This window comes from Echinops telfairi, unplaced genomic scaffold (genome assembly GCF_000313985.2).
Source record: "Echinops telfairi isolate 266 unplaced genomic scaffold, ASM31398v2 ScPeMD7_7468;HRSCAF=8506_0, whole genome shotgun sequence".
NCBI classification, from domain to species: domain Eukaryota; kingdom Metazoa; phylum Chordata; class Mammalia; order Afrosoricida; family Tenrecidae; genus Echinops; species Echinops telfairi.
The window spans coordinates 70,315,800-70,329,350 of record NW_022111369.1 but is presented as its reverse complement, the minus strand read 5'-3'; the positions used below and the strand labels follow the sequence as shown (position 1 = coordinate 70,329,350).

The 13,551-nt window shown below is 36.8% G+C and overlaps 1 pseudogene; it reads right to left on the bottom strand.

The window, feature by feature from the left end:
* The window catches only part of LOC105978923, a 42,763-nt pseudogene that overhangs the window by 966 nt on the left and 28,246 nt on the right, over nucleotides 1-13,551 (bottom strand).

Here is a 13,551-nt window from a genome sequence, read left to right as displayed (position 1 = left end):
TTCTGCAATATTTATGGCATAGTATTTGGCTAATAAAAAAGCCACTGGTCTATCTCAGAGGCACTACTGAGATGAAATATCTTACTGTCTGCTTCCATAAATATTTACAGTCTTAGAAGACCTATGGGGCTCCCTACAGGATTACTGTGAATCAGAATTAATTAAAAGCCAATGGGTTCATTTTACATCTATAATTAGGTGTCTAATAATGTTAGTCATGTTGTGCAATCATAACCACTATCCTTTAAATACATTTCCATAATCCCTAACACAAATTCAGGGCCCTCTAAATAATGGCTCTCTTTTCCCTCTGACGACCAGTGAAAACCACTCTCTCCATAAGCTGAATCTAGATATTTTATACAAGTGGGATCATCCCCTAATGGTTCTTTTGTGACTCACTTATTTACTTCAATTTAATTTTTCAAGGTTCAATCATGTTATAGCATATTTTAGAATTTAATTTCTCCTAACGACAGGGCAATACTTTATTGTATGTATAGAGTACATTTTGCTTATAGCTAATCATACTGAGCATGGTATACATCACAACTAGAGAAACACTAAGGATGAAAAAAAAATGCCACCAATTGTCCTATAGCCTTCATCAATGTTCTTATATATCCCAAATACAGAAATGCTAAGGTGTAAAAAAGGCACTTTAAATTTTATACACAATTGTATATATTTTATATATATTTAAGTTACCTTATGAAAGAAGAGAAAAAAGTGGGAAAAGAGTATAAGACCAAACGAACACAGATGTAGTCCAATGCTTCCGTATGTTACAAACTCAACAGAACTGACTGACTGGCTAATAAATGAGTGGTTTGCTTTCTTTTTCAATCAAAGCTAAGAGTTTAGCAGAGAAGATGGTTTAAAAATCCCAGGTAAGTAGAGTTTGCTTTTGAATTCAGTGAGGCATAAATTTCAGAATATATCAAGAAAAATAATGTTATTTATTTTCATTGCATTTGACTCCATATTGGTTCTATGCTAGTTCATACTATGGATAATGTTACTTTAATGCCATGGACAAAAGTGATTTTCTGTTTGGTTCCAGCCCAAAACTAATGTTATCATTTTAATAATTGAAATTGAAATTGCTTTCTTTGCTTTACTGAAGCAATAGAAGATATATCACAAAACTGTAAATCACTTAGACAGTAGTAAAGATACTTCCACAGTATTATACTGGACTCATAATATTATCTGTAAATTTTAATGAAAAATACCCATTTAAATTTTACTTTATGTAATCTTTCAAAGAATTACATATTGAATACAATTTCTGCTTTTGGATTTCCATAGTATTCTTGAAATAAAATAATAATAATATTTTAGTGTGTTTTAGTTGTAGGTGTATGCCTTTTATGCAAGCTATTCAATGTCCCCTTTAACAATGTCTATACAAATTGTTCCAGGACATTATTTTCAATTTTTACAATGTGTCGACATTGTTATCAATTAAGTAGAAATAAAGGTATGATTATTTGTGGAAGCCACATTTCCATCATATGCAAAGTAATCAAAGTAATATGAAAGTAAAAATATATTAAAACTAGAGTTCTAGTTCATATATGCATATTCCAAACACAATATGATAATCATGTCTCTGAGATTAGTGGATGACTGAACAAGTTCCCTTAGTAATACACTTGTCTCAGTCACATGATGTTGCCTTCCAAAGTCCAAACACAGCAGTGGGTCTGAGGGGACATGCTGAACTAATTACAGTCTAGAAAACAAGATCAGTTTATTCAGTTGTAGAGAATTTGGGGAGAGAGTCCCAATAGCTGCTATTGATAGTGTTTTCTTCAATGATACAGGATGATCATGGAGAGTTCTTATAATGAATTTTTTGTTGGTTTGTGTTATTTTTAACAGTTCTATTGTCATACAATTCACTATGTATTAGTCTGTATTAACTAGAGAAACAAATTCATACTTATATGTGTATAGGAAAGAACTTTATGTACAACAGCAATTGAATATTAAGAAAACTACCCTTCCCAGTCCAGATCAAGTCCATAAGTCCAATATTAACCCATATGTCTGCTACCAATCTATAAATTCCTCTTCAGAGTCATTAAACACATGCAATGATGCCAAATGCAGGAAGATCATAGGCCAGTGGGTGGGAAATCTTGTGGATCCATCCAGTGGTGGTATAAGCATCTCAGTGTTGGCATGGGGCTCCACGTGGCTCCTATAGTTCTCAGGGCTTTGCCTGCATCAGTGCTGCTCCATCAGGCTCCTCATCAGTAATGTCTCATAGGGAATGAGTGTGTGCCCCGCCTCCAGCAAACTATGTATCTCCTTAGCATCTCCAAATGCGGTCCTCAAGCTGTGACCTGATTGACAGACTAAACTCCACCCCTTCACTCTTAAGTCTCAAATTGACAGCAGATTATTAAGTACCACACACTAGTTCAATCATATTAAAAATAGTTATACAATGATCAGCCCAATCCACTTTAGAACATTTTTCCCTTCTAGTCCTCATCTTTCTTAGCTCCTCTTTTCCTCCCCAACCTCCCTTGCCTTACTACTAAGGAATCATTGACCAGTTACTGTCTCTACTGATTTACTTATCTTAGATTTCATATACAGAAAAGCATTCAAAAAACAACAACAAAATAAACGAAAACAATAACAAAGAAAATAGATAAAAATCTCCATCAAAAAGAAAACAGAACATATTAAAAACTAGAACACATTTAAAATAGATCAAAGGGGAGATCAAATGATAAGGTGTGAAATTTTAACCTACTTGCATCCGCAATGATCCACTTTCTGATGCATTCTGCCTGATAGCAAAGCTACTCACAACCTAGGTGTATGGTTAGATGGGATTCAACCAGAGGCTTATTGGAAACTGTATCAGGGAGGAAAAAGTGAGTGAAAGTTGCCCTGCAGAGGTTTTTTCTTCATCATGACAATGCATTTGCTCATGTATTGAGATGAGGAAGTGCTATCCTATAAGAATGTTTTTTGCAAACCTTACTCCCTCCTCTCCACACTCCTGACCTTAGGCTTTCAGTCTTTCTTTGTGCCCCAAAATAAAAGACTATTTAAAAGCAACATTATTTGTGTCTCTGAAAGATGCCAAAAGAGTCATCTTGATGTGACGTAAATCAGAGAGGGGATAATTCTTAGAGGAAGGGTCAGAGAGATGGAAAGCATTTCAGAAAAAAGTAGCCTCATATTTTGATATTTTTATAATTGCTCTATGATTTTGTAGCAATTCTTGTAATTTACTCTCATATAACCTAACTAATCAAGTGAAGTGATGATTAAAAAACAATTTAGCACTATAATTGGCACACAGCCAGAGCTTTGTAGAGCTGTATTTTTATTAGCATAACAACAATTTTGAGATGGATACTAAGATGACATGTCAAAATAGAGAAATATATGTACTTAAGTTTCTCTCAATGAACTTCAAGGTTAGAAAGTTAATGTAGAGTAATTGAAAAGATTGTAGTTCATAAATTTTCAGTTGTTCTGTTATCCTATAATTTAATGTTGAGAAAGTTCTTTGGAATAAAAATATAATGAAATGTACATTTTAAAATATTGAACCATGTTAAGCTACACTTAACATGTGCATTTAGAATTTAGTGTGCTCTGACATTTTTATTGACCCAGTTAACTAATATTCTGTAATGATGATATAAAGAAAAGTCGTATTGCGCAGTATTTTCATAGGTTGTATTTTGACCCAACGGGAGCTCTGTTGGCACTGCTGGGTAATGGCTGGGCTGCTGACTGCAAGATCAGTGATTGTAAAGCACCAGCCAGTCCACCGAAAAAAGACACGGCTGTCTGCGCCCATCAATTTTTACAGCCTTAGCAACCCTATATAAGAAAGCTACGGCTCAAAATCAACTCAACGCCAGGGAGTCTGGGGAGATATTGGCTCAATATAGAAGGATTGTGCCATCCCTACTGTCACTTTGCACACATGGCTTATTGATAAACTATTGATAAAAAATATCACAGCTGTTGAGGTGTCTTTGCACTCCCATATACCTCACAGCATTGAGAATAAGCAAACAGATGGTGAGCTTCAGAGGACTCCACACTAGTCCAGAGAAATGCATGCAATGTGTTTTGCAGATGAAGTATAGAGAGACACAGGTTACAAATATGGATAAATCCAGCAGGAATACACTAAGTTCCTTATACATTATTCTTACACAAAAACTGTATAGAAATTTAGATGTATGATATAGCGGTTTAAATTATTGCAAGCTATACATATCACAATTATTTTTATACTAAGACTTTGATATCTTTTGACACTGATTTCCCCATATTATTCACTCATTGCCAATCAGTTGATTTTGACTCAGACCCAGGACAGGGGTGTCCAAGGCTGTAAGTCTTCAGAGGAGCAGAAAAACAGCCAGCAGGGGCCAACTTCTGACCTGGATTGTGGCCTCCAAACAGCCAGCTTGTAACCCCCTACACAAGCAGTACCCCTACCCAAATATTATTTTTCTCTATTTTTCCCATTACCATGTTTCTCATTAAATTTGGAAATATTTGGGAGAGGGTCAAATCTATTTTATATAAGCAGGTATAAAACTCTTTTGAAAATATTTAGAAGGTCATATTATTTTTGCACATATAAATAAAATATTGTTGAAAATAGCATATTTTTTTAAAAAACAAAGGAAAAGGACTACATAATTAGATCAACTGACCCAGAAAAGGCATATAATTCCCTTGGTTTCTGTTTGGCAATGTTACAAAGGTCTTGTAGTACTGCTAAAAAATGTCGAAAGCAACTCCACTGTGCTTTAAATAAGCCTCAGCTGAAGGGGCTCAGCTCCAGGTCCTTGAGTTGGCAAACATAACTCCCCCATTTAAGTGCCAGAGGCACCCACTCCAAAGCTAGCCTCTTGCTTGAAGGTACTCAACTTTGCACACTTAGGGGCCTGGGAAGGCCATCACTTTGTGTTATAATTTTGGTTCTAGATCCCCTGCTACTGCCTTTGTTCTATTCATTCTCTGCCACTCCTCTGGTATCTCAATTCTGTCTCCTGGCTCAAGGAGATTCATCACAGAATTCTTTTGGGGTCCAAAGAATGTACCCCACTCCTGACTCATCTTTCTTTAGAGCAGTGCGATGCCCCCTCTCATCCCACTGCCCACACCATTCCTGATTCTTCATGACTTCTTTTATGCTCTGGGGTATCAATATGATAATCTCCACATTACATTTCCAGGTTTATACAATCAAAGTTAACCTTGTCACAAATCATTCAATACTAAACCATATAATCCTATCAGAATTATTCTCTACATTCTCTAACCCAAACCCATATAGTGATAAGAGGAAACCATTTCAAGTTCAACACAAGACTGCATGAACAATAAAAACCTATCACATCATTTTGGAAAAACATCCCACATGCCCCTTTTATTGGTGTCACCTCATGGAAATGAAGAAAGAATCTTGGAAGAAGAAGAGAAAGAAAAAATATCACTTCTCCAATTTACAAAGCCTGGCTCAGAAGAGAGGGAAGGGAAAGAGAAAAATGAGACAAAACAAAATAATAGTTTTCAGAAGATCATTTCATTTCACTCAAAGATAATGCTTTTCAATCGCAAGGATCCTAATTCTGAGAACTCTGGAACCAAGTCCACTCAAAACCCAATATTTGGCATAGTTTTGATAGGTACTGTCAGGTTCTGACTCAAAGCATCCCTTTGTACAATGGGATGAAACATTGCCTGGTTTCATACCAGCCCCACAATCACTCCAATGCTTGAAACCATTGTTATCACCACTGAATAAATTCATCTCATTCAAGATTTTCCTCTAAATGATTAAACATGTACTTCACCAAACATGATATATGAGGTGAAGTGAAATTACTTTGGCTAGTTCTTCTATCCATATCTTCCAACAAATTATTGAGTGGAGGCAATGAAAATAGGGTGTGAGAAACATTAATGGAGGGAGAGCATCTATTTGGCCCTTGACTAGATATGTAAGAGTGAGTTGCTTCAGAAGAAAGAAGAATCCAAAGACCACCAAGAGAGAACAACTCAATATGGAGTATATGTTGTGAAATCTCTGCTGAAAGTGGCAGAGGCAATAGATGCAGACGCCCTGAGACCATGAAAGAAAAGAGTGGAGCAGTGCTGAGGTCATGAGGGAGAGTATCAAGCTTCCTAGCCCCAGAAAAAGGCCAAGGCCAAGGACTAATTCAGCTGAGTGGCTGAGGTTCAGAGAGACACGCTTGCCAGGACAGCTGAAAAGAGATGCTGTGCTCTCTACCATTTTGTCAACTGTTAGCTCGCTTAAGGCATCTCATAAACATGAGTATTGTCCGCAACTTCTATGTTGTCATTGCAACAAATTGAAAAACCATGCAGAGAATAAAGCACTGTGGAAGTAATGGTCCGTATAAGAATACTGTAAGAAAGTAAGGAAGATGGAGGCATATCTGACTTCAGTGGCAATCAGTCTTGGGCTGGTGTAGAAGGGTCACAATATGTAAGAATTCCCTTGATATCTGTGCATTGGAGTGAATTTTCTATTTGGGCTGTCAGAGGAAGTCATGTATGGTCTTGATGATATTTTTTTTCTGTTGATATCATAAGTTATATTTGGTGCAATTGTTCCAGTCTCATGGAAGTATGGGAGTCTGTAAAAGAAAGAAGAAAGGAGTATGGGAAATGAAACTTTTGATTCTTGCATTGCTCTTTGGTTGTTCATACCTGTGATGGCTGAAAAGGAATGTAAGAGATGCTGAATGAGGGGAAAAAACCTGCGCTGAGTCATCAAAGTAACATCCTTGATTTTCAATATTTTAAAGGGGTCTTTTGCAGCAGGTTAACTCTCTGCAACTCCTAATTTGATCTCTGTACTGCTTCTTCCAGGAGCATTGATTTTGGATCCAAAGAAGATGAAATCCTTGACAACTTCACACATTCCTCTGTTTATCACTGGTACAATTGTGAGTAGTTTTGTCTTTACATTGAGCTGAAGAGCTGCAATCCTTGATCTTCGTCAGCAAGTGTTTCAAGTAACCTTCATTCACTCAGCACATTGTAAGTGGTTAAGAAGCCTTCCTCCAATCCTGATTTCACATTCTTCTTCATATAATCCAGTTTCTATTGCTATTAGCTCTGCATACAGATAAGTATGGTGAGAGGATACAACCTTAACACACACCTTTCCTGATTTTAAACCATGCAATATTCCTTGGTTCGGTTTGCAAATCTACCTCTCGATCTATGTACAATTTACACAAAAACACAATGAAGAGTCCTATCTTGGAATTCCCATTTTCCTCAAGGCTATCCATGGTTTGTTATGATCCACAGAGTCAAATATCTTTGCACAGTCAGGTAAGCAAGCTGATGAACACTGAAATCACTTAAAAATCTTTGCCAGGAAATTTGGAATAAAACCACTTTGTCAATTGACTGGAAGGGATCTATATTTGCCCCCCTTCCAAAGAAAGGTGACCCAATAGAACACCCAAATTATAGAACAATAACACAGGCAAGTGAAATTTTGTGAAAATCATCCAAACAATAGTTGCAGCCGGACATTGTCTAAGAGCTGCCAGAAGTTCAGGCCCGATTCTGAAAAGGACATTGAACAGGGATATCACATGTGTGGTCAGATTGATCTTTGCTGAAAGTAGAGAATACAAGAAAGATATTTACTTCCGAATCATAGTGATCCTAGATAGGGTTTCCAAGGCTGCAGTTCTTTATTGGAGCAGATTGTTTCCTTTTTCTCCTATAGACTAGATAGTGGGTTTGAAGCACAGCCCTTATGGTTAGGAATTCACTGCCTATCCCATAGTGCCACCAGAACTCTTCTAAATTTAATCACGAGTCCTTAAAAACTGAGAACCTTGCACTGAGTTAGAGATAAACGTGATCCTGGAAGAAGAATCAAATAGGTTTAAAATAGCTGAAGTTGAAGTTGGGAAAAGAGGGCCAGGAGGTAAGAAAAGTGGAATGCCATACCTAAAAACAAAACAAAACACAACAAAAAACCAAAATCAGGTCGATAAAGCCAATTCTCACTCATCGTGGCCTCCAGGACAGAGAAGAACTCTAAGGGTATATTACTAGACTATAAATCTTTACATGATTAGAAAATCTCATGTTTCTACTGCTGGTGGTTTAAAATGGCTAAACTTGTAGTTAGCAGCCCAATACATAACTCACTACAACACCAGGACCCCTGGAAGATCTCTAGAAGCTTCAAAGATACAAGAAAACAAATTCACTTTTAGCCTAGACAAGAGCAACAGGAAAGAAATACAATCTTTTGAAGCAGTAATTTTAGTCTCTATATATGCATGTATATGTATGTATGCATATATGTATACATACATATATACTTCTGACCAACAAAATGTTAAAACAATAAACTTGTTTTGTTTAAGTCATGAAATCTGTGGCAATTTTGCTATGGCAGCATTATAAAATCATAAAACACATATAGCTAAAGTAATGTAGAAAATAAGTGTATGAGATGCCGCAATTATAAGAAAGAGTTGCTTGTGAAGGTTTCCTCTTTTATGGAGATGAAGGGTGTAGATGAAGCAGAATAACTTTTAGAGAACTGACTACGCAAACAGAACATGTCACAATTATAGTGATGAGGCTTCTACAACCTTGTATTAACTTTTAAATGGAGCAATACTATTTATATTAACAAGCAGGATCTTCAAGTTTCAATTTAGAAAGTAATAATTTTGTAGTAAACCATATCATTGTACTAAGATATGATCTAAAATGATCAACCTTAGGAAAATAATTGCATGGCACACAATAAATAACACACAAAACTTGGAAAGATGGAACATAGGTTGTCTATTATTCCTCTTACTGATATTCTTATTATTGATGACAAAATAACCAACTCTTCATGAATCCAATTAAATGAACCTGGACTAGGAGTCATTAAAGTTCATTCTACTTTTAGTTATTTTTAGGTTATGTTGGGCTGTTAGCATCTGTCAGAGACTTTTGTCCTGAAATTTTAAAAATTAACGATTTCTTATTACCAATGTGTGTGTGTAACAGTCAAAGGATGTGAATTAGAAAAATCAGCAACTCTTATCCAAGGTCAATATTCTCAGTTACACATTATCCTTTTCTAGAATTTCTTCACGTTCATGTCTCAGTGTCACACAGTGTTTCAAGAATAATAACTTTCTTCTAAAAAATAACAATATCAAACTCACTGCCAATGAGTCAGTTCTAACTCATAGTGACCTTATAGACAGAGTACTTGTGGGTTTTCAGGAGTGCACATGTTACCAAAAGTCAAAAGCCTCATCTTTCTGTTACAGAGCATCTGGTAGGTTTGGCCTACTGATTCTGTGATTAACATCTCAACATGTAACCTCACCATCAGGAATCCTGAATAACCTTATAGGATGCTTCAATATTTAATAACTTCCTTAATAGTTGGTTAATCAGTATCTTTACTCATTCTTTTCCTTTTATAATTTTTTTCGTTTATTTTCATTCTTTTGTCTACAAAATGAATTTTAGAAGCTGACATGTTCAAATAATAACAAATCATAATAATTATAATTTCTGTTGGGATTTTTGATACCCTTCAAAATAGAAATATTCATTTAATGTAGACGAATGAAGATTCCTATCCTAATAGTAGACCTAGTCTTGAGAAAATAGATAAATTAATTTAAGAATTAATAACTGAATAGTTATTATGTACCTTTCTTGGTTCTAGATATTTGGGATACAAAATAAACAAAACATACGGGCTGTATCTAGCAGAAGTAGAGTGATAGGAAATAAAATATATAAATACTACTTACAGTAGTCAATCATTTCTATAACAATATTGCACAAAACAGTACTATGAGATTATGTGGTGTACAATAATGTAGTTTATTCCACCTGCATCTTCAGGATGCTGATTATCTCTGGGCATACCGAGTTGGAGTCCTTATTGATAATTGTACTCTCTTCCCCAGAATTTTGTTTTTCTTGGAAAAGTAACACCCAGTGACATCTTTGTTATAGCACGTTCCAGAGATCAGGGTTTAAGTCTTTACTTATACCGCACCCATTCCAATTTTACTAGACAAAGCTAAACACACGATCAGTGAGGCATATGCCACTCGAAGAAGAATTGTAAGAGAAATGAATCCTGACTGGACAAGAATGTAATTCCTCATAATGTTTTAGAAGGTGAAATGTGATATGGGGGAAAGGAAGCATGTGAAAAGAGATGTGAAAAGGAAAAGGGGTGTTGAGGGATCCAGGGAGGAGGTGCTGTAGTCTGAGTAGTTCTTAGAGAATGGTTTGAAGATTTGAGCAGAGGCGCCAAATAAGTACAGTACAGAGATTAGAGGGGAGTAAGTGTAGAAGTAGGAAACGAAGAGAGATTATTATTGGTGTAAGGTAACTCAGAGATCTGCATTTGAAAGAACTGTATTAGGCTAAGCTGTGTAGAGAAACACAATCAGTGATATTCTTATATGTATAAGGAAGATCTTTATATCAAGAAGTATTCTTATATCCAGAAGGGAACCCAGCTCAGTCCAACTTAAGTCTCACTGAAGTCTAGCTGAAACCCTCTCAGACTCATGTACCTGCAAGCCAAAGATGCAGAAAGGAGAAGCCAGATGCAGAAAGATCACAGGCTGGTTCATGCAGTTATGTAGGTCCAAGGTCAGTGGAAGTGTGGCAGGGCATCAACAGCTCTAGGGTTTGGTGGCTCACATGGGGCTTCCCTTGTGTGCAGACAGAGAGTCCGAGCAAGCAAGAAAGCTAAGGGGCAGAGAGAGAGGGAGAAGTTACAAGTTTCTCTCTCTCTCTTTTTTTTAATCGTTTTATTAGGGGCTCATACAACTCTTATCACAATCCATACATACATCAATTGTGTAAAGCACATTTGTACATTCATTGCCCTTATCATTCTCAAAACATTTGATCTCCACTTAAGCCCCTAGTATAGCTCCTCATTTTTCCCCTTCCTCCCCGCCCCCCCTCATGAGCCCTTAATAATTTATAAATTATTATTTTGTCATATCTTGTCCTATCCGACGTCTCCCTTCACCCACTTTTCTGTTGTTCATCCCCAAGGGAGGAGGTTATGTGTAGATCCTTGTAACCGGTTCCCCCTTTCCAACCCACTCTCCCTCTACACTCCCAGTATCGCCACTTCCACCATTGGTCCTGAATGGATCATCAGCCCTAGATTTCCTGGGTTTCCAGTTCCTACCTGTACCAGTGTACATCCTCTGGTCTAGCCAGACTTGCAAGGTAGAATTTGGATCATAATAGGGGGGGCCGGGGAAAGGAAGCATTTAGGAACTAGAGGAAAGTTGTATTTTTCATTGTTGCTACATCGCACCCTGACTGGCTCATCTCCAGGTCACACCCCAAGGAAACAACACCAGGCTACCAACTGATTGACAGATTGGACTCCACCGGACCTTCACACAGGTACTATCAAATTGTCATAAACTCTAAGTATCCCATGGACTCAAGGAAAAAAATGAAAACCTCGAGTGAAAATATTAAATATTCTATGAACAAAATATTGGATGATGCAGAAAGTATCAAAAAGAGTTTAAAGAATACACAGACTCACTGTACTGAAAAGACTTAGTGGGCATTTAACAATGTCAGGAGGTAGCACATGAGAGAACCAGTGGTTCTGGAGAAAGAAGTTCAAGCTGCACTGAAAGCATTATCCAAGCCAAGGAACTAGATGTTGATGGAGTATCCACTGACACATTTCAACAAGTTGATAAGGCACTGGAAACACTCATTTGTTTATGCATGAAATTTGGAAAACAGCTACATGGCCAATGGACTAAAAGAAATCCATGTCTGTACCAATTCCAAAGGTGGCATAACAGTATACTCAAATTATAGAAAAATATCACTAATATAATATACAAGTAAAATTTTGCTGTACAGCTTCAAACAACAGTTGGAGCAGTACAATGACAGGGAGTGGCCAGCGCTTCAGGGAATTCAGAAGAAGACATGGAACAAAGAATAGCCTTGTAGAGTGCAGATGAATCGCAGTTGAAAATGGAGAATACCAGAAAGGTGCTTATTTGTATTTTATTATTAATGCAAAAGCATTCAGGGATGTGAATGATAATACACTATGGATACCATTGAGAAGAATAGAAATTTCAGGACATTTGGTTGTGGTCATGAGGAACTTGTATTGTATCAAGATGCAGTTGTGCTAACAGAACAAGGGAATACTGCATGATTTAAAGTAAGGAAAGGTATGGTTCAGATAGTATCCTTTCACCATACTTATTCCATCTGTATGCTGAACAAATAATCAGAGAAACTGGGTTATGTGAAGAGGAAGATGGCACAGGTTAATAAACAACCTGTGATGTGTGTGTGACACAATCTTATTTGCTGAAAGTAAGGAGGACTTGAAGCACTTGCTGAGGAAGATCAAAGATTGTAGCTTTCAAGTATGAATTAAAATTCAATGTAAAGAAGACCAGAAATGGACCAATTGGTAGCATCATGATAAATATTGAAGTTGTCGAGGATTTTGTCTTGCTGAGATGTACAACAAATGCTCACGAAAACAGCAGTCAAAGACCAAATGATGCACTATATTGAGTAAATCTGCTGCACAATACCTCTCTACAGTGTTGAAAATCAGGATTTTACTTTGAAGGCCAAGGTGTGCCTAACCTAAACCATGGTATTTTCAGTCATCTAACAAGCACATACAAGTTAGATGGGGTCGTGGAAGAAGAATTGGTGTATTTGATTTATGGTGCCAGCAAAGTATATTGAAATTACCATGAGCTGTCAGAAGAAACAACAAATCTCTCTTGTGAAAAATAGAACCAGAATAAGTTTTCGAGGCAAGGATGGGGAGACTTGGTCTCATGCACTTTGGACATGTTGTCAGGAAGACCAGTTCCTGGAAAAAGACATCATGTTAGGTCAAGATGAGGGGCAGCATAAAAGAGGAAGGCCCTTGACAAGGATTGACATAGTGGCTGGAGCCATGAGTTCCAATCAAAGAGCAATTGTGAAATGGAGCAGATCCAGGTTGTGATTCGTTCTGTTATACACAGGGTGGCTATGAGCTGGAATGAACTCCAAGGCACCTTAACAACAACTGAGAGGCATGGATGGCTTGGTCTAACTTTGAGGTGAAATTATTTTATGAATACATTTCTCTGTGCCATAGAGTCTTTGCTGACTCATAGTGACCCCTTGTGGTTTTCAAGACTATAATGTTTACAACAGTAGAGAGCTAATCTTTCTCCCTCAGAGCTGCTGGTGGTTTTGAATCGCTGACCATGCAGCTCGCAGCCCAAGGTGTAACCACTATACAACCATAGATATTGAAAGGTAAGTGTTTTATTCATTAAGATGTTTAAGCAAAATGGTTTGGAAAACACTGGTCTTTATTTGGAAAACAAAGATATTGATGAAACTACTTAGAAAAGTAAAGACTATGAATTATACTTTGAATTTCTCACAATTAATTGTTTATTGATCTCTCACCAAATATTAGCCAATATA